General features: G+C 33.8%; 1 protein-coding gene across 1 annotated transcript in view; it reads left to right on the top strand.

Annotated features, from left to right (window-relative positions):
- The window catches only part of Pngl (N-glycanase Pngl), a 53,091-nt gene that overhangs the window by 17,869 nt on the left and 26,640 nt on the right, over positions 1-8,582 (top strand). The window contains exon 2 of the mRNA XM_072015674.1: positions 2,235-2,470. The gene's annotated coding sequence lies outside the window, so the exon portion shown is untranslated. The remainder of the gene's footprint in view (positions 1-2,234; positions 2,471-8,582) is intronic.

Here is an 8,582-nt window from a genome sequence, read left to right as displayed (position 1 = left end):
TAATTCAGTGGATTTTATCGGATCTTGAATTTCATTATGATCATCTGCCTCAGGGTTTTAAATATTATCGGGGGTTTTATGAGATTTGCGAAGCGATTTTTCGCCCACCTAATTGGAATTGACAACATTTTTCTACGAATTGTTTCTATACATTTCATTTCGAGTTCTTCCGATGCATCCATTTGGAAATTTAATTATAATCATCAACATAATAATATAAGCTTTTGAACGTTATTAGAGTTCTCAGAATTTGGTTGCCGATTTTTCACTACATTAATCAAAATCAGCAAATTTTCCCACAAATTAACTTAAACTTCATTTAATACTGATTACATGTACATACAATTGGAGATTTAATTATAATTACTTTGGCCCTTTTGCGTAGTAATTTACTTATTAATAACATCAGTGAATTGATATATGATTAATTGTAGGTTGCAGGCTTCTGTTGTATAAACAGTCCTTAGACTGGCGAACATTTTGTCATGTGCGAAATTCACTTGTAGAACTTTACTTATTGTATTATCAAACTTGACACTATCAGGTCAATACATCAAGTCAAATACAATGACAAGTGACAATACGTCAGTCATACAAAAGAATTTATTATTACTGATAACATTTTTGAGATTTTTATGCAATTCAACTAACAACTTTCTATTCTTTTACACGGAATTAACAAGTTTAAAAGTTTGCCTCAAACTTCAATTAGACAGTAGTTTCAGACAATAAAGTTCAGATATACACTAAATAAATTGTATTATATCTTCAATTTAATTAGAATCATTGGATCCAATGTTTCCCATATTATTATCCTTCGACTCTATTTTGGTATATATGAAACAGCTAAAACGAAATCGGTAAAATTGGCTAGGTAAATAGTAGGATTAGATTGTTTGACACCGGTGACCTATTTACGATTTTTAGAACCCTTCCCAGAGTCTCTGTCTACCCCCTCGCGATGGGAGTCGATAAATTTGGAATGGCTAGTAGCGACGCTGTCGAATTTAACCAGGCAAATAGTAGAACTGATTGCTTTCACTTTGAAGTTGAATAAGTTAGGCAGCCGATTCGGTTGTTTCGTTCGAATTGGCCATGTTCCATTTATCGTGAACTTGGCTGTTGCTTTTTAGCGATGTTCGAGTAGCCAGCTTGATTAATTCGATCAATCATCCTTCGTCATCTGCTGGATGCAATTACTTACGGCCCCTTTAATCGGACGTTTTAATCCGATCTATCACTGCAATGCGCCGCGTAACCAAGTCACAGAAGAAAACACGTTTGATAGATACTGTCACACTTAGATCACCAATGCCCATGATTGTACTTGACATTGTTGCCAGTGAAAGTATATGAATAGTTGTAGAAAACTTGTTATACCAAATATTTGGAAATTATATTAAAAATGTTATAACGAGACCCAACTGTGTTATGATTATATCGGCCGAGTTTTGAAATTTTAAGTAGTATTAATCAAAGTGTGCATAGTAACGAAGGGTGCACGGTAACTACACACGGTACTCGAGCAGCGTTGTATTTATTATATTATCTATATACAAACTAATAAGGTCCAACTGTATTTCGTATCATTTAGTAGTACTTTCATATGGCTACAAAAATTTGATACTATAAAAATGAAACGTGCGAATTTATAAGAATACGCTTCATTGGAAAATGAAATCCTTTATGATACGCTTGCTACGTTGCAAGTTTCTTCTTAATCATGAATTTTATGTCGAATCTAGCGCTTGCTTCGTATAGATTTCGTATGAATAGAAAAATTTGGGAAGCCTGATGCGCTGGGAAAATTTTATTCTATCAATTATTGCTAATAGAAACACGTTTTTGCTAATGCTTTTTGTGAAAAAAAGACATAATTCTTATAACCATCGTATGTCTATCGTACTGCTGAAGAATCTCCATAAAATATTTTCGAATGTGAACTTGGCAAAGTTTTCGCGACTCTACATCAATAAAGTTGTCGAAGTCTCACAAGACTAAATTTAATATCATTTGGTAGTACTTTCATACGAGTAACAAAATTTTTAATACCATGAAATACCGAAATGGTAGAACCTGAGAGAAAGAACGGTTCATTGGAAAATAGGGATACGTATAAATATCTTTGGTAGCTACTGTATGTGACGAAGAGAAAATAAAACACATATGTGACCTAATCTACGTAAGTTTAACTCGACCCTGGTCGACCAATTTATGTCCGTGATCTTTTGCAGAGCTGCGTCTATAAGAAGACACTGTGTGCAGTTTTAAGCTGATGGCTGGTGTTTCCGTGGACGTAAGCAGCGCCACGTGACCAGGGCAGGATCTCCGGCGCGGATACACCGAAAAGCTCCTGACTGGTCGACTACGCGGAGTCGCTTATCGATTTTCAAAGCGGCATTGCCCGAAACGCCGCTTTCCAGGCCTCGTCGTTTTCCTCCAATTCCGCGTGCAACGTGTGGAACCAGAGGTATGGAGAATTCTAAGTTGATCGTGCCCTTGAAATATCGCTTCGCTCACTAAGATTCTTTATTAAGAAAATTTCTTCTATTTTGCTCTTCTACGCTACTAGCCACAATTATTAGCATTACCTTATACTTGTTTGAGAAAATTCAAGTTCTTCTTTATCTAATGTATTTTATATTATACGCACTGTGTCTTGTAATATACCAAATCAAGTTGAAATTTTGGCTAGCAGCGTGGATCTATTAATTTTATGTGTTTGCTAGCAAGATCAATTTTCTATAACTGAATGTTTATTTTTAATTGTGAACTGTATGTTGAATCTCGAAACTAGTACTTGATTTTTATATGTTTTATAGGTTTTGTTGAAATGTTAAGATGTGAATAATTATGAATTGTTGAGGATTATTCAACTCCTTCAAAACTAAATCTTCTTTGAACTGTGGGCAACGTTTTATTTTATCAATTGTTACTAGATAATAGAGACAGATCTTTCCCAGTGTTTTCACTTAGTTGATTAATAATTAGTCGAAGGATAAAGTTGTGTATACCATATCGAGTGTGAAAAGATTAATAATATGACATTGTGTGTACATTAGCTCGGTGACTTTTTAAACAAAATTCAGATTTTATCTGTGAATTTCACGTGAAGTAAATTAAATCACGAGAAATGACGTTAACTAATTAAAACTACCGTATGAGGAAAAAAATAGTTACAGCTTTTAGAAGTGGGTGAATCTCAAGATCCTAAATTAATTTACATATTTGATAATTTCTTATGGATCAAGATTTTCTAATTTATCTTATTTCATAAATATTCATCACGATTAATATTTATGCGTAAAGGAATAAATTTTATTGCTTCGATAACTTTAATAAACCAAGTAGATTTCGTAGTAGAAATTCGCGTCTTTTAGGTAAATTAGATTTTACGTGATTCTGTGACGTCAAGGCCATGTCCATTCTTTGAGTTTGGAGCAAATTCTGTATAATTTTGCGATGTACTTAATTTTTCTTTCTTGCTACTCATAGCAGCAATCATAGTAATACAATCACAATAACAATGAAAAATGATTCATGTAAAACCTATGGCTATCGATTCATTAATGCTTCTTGCTGCAATTTTCAAACCATATTGCGTTTTAGAAGGTTAATATTATTAGGAATAATATTTATACAGTTGGATCAAGGATAGAGCAATAGATTAATTTGTTTATTCGCTTTGTGTTTGATCGAATGTTCCTCATCTGACGTGTCGAACTTTGCTAGAATTCTAAGGTCTTAGTATCTTAAATCAGTATGCAGTTTACGTTGCTATACACGGAAGTCGATTGTTTGGAGGTAGCGGTGGTTTACGACGGAAGCTCGTAATTCCAATTACTAATATCCGATCGTGACGGAGAAGGTGCCGACTAAAATGCACGACTTGTGTCTTCTGACTTTATTAGAAATCGATGTTTACTCTCTCTCTCTCTCTCTCTCTCTCTCTCTTTCTCCCTCTCTCGTATAATGAAACACGTTCATCTTATATCTTATTCTGAAAGGCTCTTTGAAAACACTTGACTAATAAATTCCAAGTCTTTATCGGCTCCAATAACTACTAAAATATAGGTTAAGAAACGTATCGCCGACTATAAAAGTCTTTGTTCTTTCACAGATTGTAAAAAGACCATTTCTATTTAAGAATAAAGTCTATATAATGATGTACACTAACGCATGTATTTATATGGTGTTCTTATTAGTATGTAGGATACTTCCCGTGTAATCTTGCATTTATTGATGTCTCAATATATAATAGAATAAAGTAAACAGTAACTTAGATACGAACTTATACCAGTCGCTTTTCCCTGTATTCAATAGGAAGATGATAAATACAACTGTAACACCCTATATATACAACACCAACGTTAAGGATACAAGGAAAGTAACAAAGAAGTATGAGAATTCCTTTTAGCCATTTTGTTACTCCCTGTAATGGTAGAAATAGGTTGGTGGTTAAGTTTAACTGAAACACCCTGTATGCATCGTGTCAACGTCGACCAAAAGATACAAAAATCTTGTAATAACGTAACTATAATAGAAACTTGTCTTAGTTCTCCTTTTTTACCATTTATCTTATCTTCAATAGCGACCTGCTAAGTTGAACTGAAGCATCCTGTACACAGTACGTCAACGTCATCGAAAAAGTACAGAGGGGGGTAATAGAAAAGTAAGCAAGGAAAGCAAAAAAAAAGGAAGAACAAAAAATTACTCCATTCGGTTCGACCAGCCGACTAAATACATCGAGCACAGTTGAGAGGGGGCTGAAAAGGATGGGATAGACGGCGTGACACGAAAACGAATTCGTCCCTCCCACCTACGTCTCGTCAAACACCGGATTTTTCCTCTGGGCCAATATCACGGCGTTTTTGCATAGCCATAAGCGGTCGCGACGTCGAACAGCATCGATAACCCATAATCATTGGTGTCCCGTCGGCTTCGACCGGGCCCTGGTGCTCTGGCATGAATAAAACAAACATAAGTTTCGCAGCGAATTCAATATCCAGCGTCCCTATAACGTTTCGGTAGTAGGGGCAGGTAGGAAGGACCGCGATGGAACGAGCGAGCAATCAGTTGCAGCCGGGTGCATAGACATTCGAATGCATGGCGATGGAGATCGGTTCGAGTCGCGACTCTCGTTTACCCAAGTTGCACGGTTTTATGACACGTTTGCGAAACAGAAGCATTTTTTGATCAAAATGGCAATCATAGTATTGTAATGTTTTGGTATTGTACGTTATTTTGGTTATTCAGGTTAGTTAGGTTATGGTAGGTTAGTTAGGTTATGGTAAATTAGTTAGGTTATGGTAGGTTGTCTCACTTTCTTTCACTGGGGAGGTTATGAGAGCTTGAAATAGAGAGAATATTATATAAGGTTTTTTAGTCTAAAACCCTCAAGTAAGTTAATTAAGATAGTTTTCTACAGGATATTTCATATATTTAGACAGGTTTTGGTTTAAAATACAGACTTTTAATGTAGAGGTTATGAAAGCTTGAAACAGATCGTTAATGTTAGCGAGAATGTTACGTAAGATTTTTCAGTGTAATAACGATAGCGTAACTATTAACTTTCAACACCGTGTTTCACGCAATTGGACAGAGTTTGACTTGAACTTTTAATATGAAAGCTTTTAGAGCTAGATTTTTTTATAAACGAAAAAACAATATTTTTCGTCTCGCATATTTGTTCATCCATTTGATTTTGATTCCCTCGATGGAAATTTTATGCTTTCGTTAGTCAGCAATTCTAGTGTTGATATTATGACAGTCCCTTTGTGTCGTCGAGTTAAAACAACACTTTACACAAAGAAGATATACCCAAATATGTACCCAACCACTTTGAAACGCCCTGTAGGTATGTTGTATATACAGCGGCATGTGTGTATAAGCGGAAACTGAATCAACTTTCAAAATCGATGGTGTTTTGTAGAGGGGGGAATCGTCCACAAGGATACAGTGAAAAGAGGAAATATTTAAACTGGCGTGTGGAAAGGGCGGATCGTTCGATGGAATTGGATGTATTTGGGAAAATTGATTGATCACGATGAAAATGTTTCGCTGGTTTTTAATATCGAAAAGAGAAATATTAACGAAAGAGAGGGTATGTTCTGAGTTTCATATGTTCGTTTAACGAAGCAGAAAAAAGTTACGGCTGTAGTAGTCTAAAGACAAATATGACGGAGAAGTCATCATTTATATTTCATATCATTCTGCATGAATATAGAACTCCAACATTTTTCTTCTTTTAACTCTGGCTTATAAGAAGATTTAAATAAATACACGTTATTTTCTTAACTATCTGACTTCATTTTTTTAAAATTGCATAAGTTGCGCCAAAGAAATATTAAGCAAATCTGCAGAATTTTCTTTTATTGTTTCTATGTTCAAAAATAGGATTCAATAATGAAATTTGACTGAAAAAAAATTGCAAATAAAATTTAACCTTAAAACAATGTTGATCCCTAATGCCAATAAAAACAGATTGGAATATTTAAACAACAAAATTAATAATAATACTGAATCAATTTATCATTGAAGAATAAAAATCTGTCTCTCATAATATTATAATAATAATGATGAAAGTATATATATATATATAGAAAGAAGTGAGAATAAAGGCGCGAGTAAGGTAGAAAATTTTGCTGAGGCAGCAGGTAAATTTGTCTTCTTACGAACGAATAAAAAATCATAGAAGATCTGATAAAAAGGGGTCGACTCGTAAAAATGTAAAAGTACCAAGGGTGATTCTTACCTCGTACGACAATAATGCGCGCCGTAACGAAGTAACGACAATGGATTATCGGTCGTGAAGGCAATATCCTGTCATCTGTTTCTGTAGCTCGCAGCCACGAAATGGACCTACATTTTCTCCTTCTCCGTATATCTTACGGACAATATATCACCACATATCGACAACAGCGACATCGTGTAATTAGAAGGATGTCTTTGGGAACCAGTCGCGGTTTCTCGAAATAGAAATCCTTTTTTATCAACGAATCAGGGTCATCATGTTGAGACGTTCTCAAAGGGAATAGGTTTTATATATTAAGATGTTCGTACAATTTTGGACAAAGCTTTTTAAGATAGAAGTCTACACATATATATCAAATATATTATACACCTGTATATTAGAGCCTTTTTATATAATTGAATTGTTATTAAATTTTGAAAATCATAGATTACAGATTATTAATATTAAATAAGAATCACGTAGCAATTACAAGTTTGATAATATCCTTCGAGTATACGTAAACTTGGAAACTACCCCACAATTGATAACGAGTTACTCTACATGCAAAAATAAATTGAAAATGTAGGACACAATTTTTTTCTTTGAAGCCCTTGTTTTCGAGAAAATAGAGTTTGAATAGGTTTAGTCAAGAATTGCAGGCTTATTCAACTTTTCAAATTCGATTTTTTCCATAACATGACTTGGAGCGAAAAAATGTTAATTTACGTTTTCAATATATTTTTATATGCGGAACAAATATATTAAATATGGCATGCATACGAATGAAAATTCGTTTTATTTTAACTCGTATCGCGTGTTCTCGTATGAAAGAAATAATAAATAAATGTTGGAAGGGAAAGCGGGTGTTCTTAAAAAATCTATGCTTATCAATTAAAAACGATTTCCATAAAAGTAATTATACCTGACAAAATATGATCAAGTAGCAGGTAATTTTAACAAATTAGCATAACACAGATGCGAAGGTTACTATCTAATGCACCACTAGATTTTTCCATGAAAAACAAATTCATCTTCTTGTGAATTATGCAATGTTATTTATTACATGTTATACACTGCATCGCTTCATTCAGAACAAAAAATATTTTTCTCAATCTGCAGTTTAATATAAAACCATAAAAGTCAATTAAAGGGGTAATAAATCAATGCATACGAAAGTTATTAAGTTATTTGAAATATTGCAAATTACATAAAATCCATGTAACATTTTTTTCTCTCTTGCACTGTTAATAGCCCATTCAAATGACTAGTGCATCCATGAATGCAAAAACTATAACTAACTGAACCATAAAATAAAAGATAGAACAATGTAAATAACAATAAATAAAATAGTATAAAATAAGAAATCAAATAAACGTACAAAGTTAATCAATCAAGTAATATGATGGAACTTTACAGAATTAGATAAATAAATCTCAAGAAAATCTCGATTGAATGCAATGGAAATTATTGTGTATCATAAATCGATCACACAACTTAAAAACGCAACAACTTTTCGCAAAACCTAATATATATGTATATTTTCAAACGAAGTACAAAAACGGCTATTCAGATCCGTTGAATCTAATTGTGCGTAGCTTTTTTAGTATATTTCCTTGTTTTTTTTCCTTTTTTTTTTTTTTTTTTTATTTCTGGTCGGTGACTGTATATATGTGAGAGGAGAAGACAGAACAAAGAGACGGGAAAAACGAGGAAATTTGTTTCGACAACGGCGATGCATTAGTGATGCAAATGAAGTTACGTCGTTGTCGGAATTTTTATGTGTTTTTCCACGCTGGCCAGAGCAAATTTTTTGGCTCGCTTTCAAACCGTGACCCGTCGTGTACATGGC

The sequence above is a fragment of the Bombus fervidus genome, chromosome 13, assembly GCF_041682495.2.
Source record: "Bombus fervidus isolate BK054 chromosome 13, iyBomFerv1, whole genome shotgun sequence".
NCBI lineage: Eukaryota > Metazoa > Arthropoda > Insecta > Hymenoptera > Apidae > Bombus > Bombus fervidus.
The sequence above is the reverse complement of the archived record's forward strand: the minus strand, read 5'-3'. Positions and strand labels throughout refer to the sequence as shown.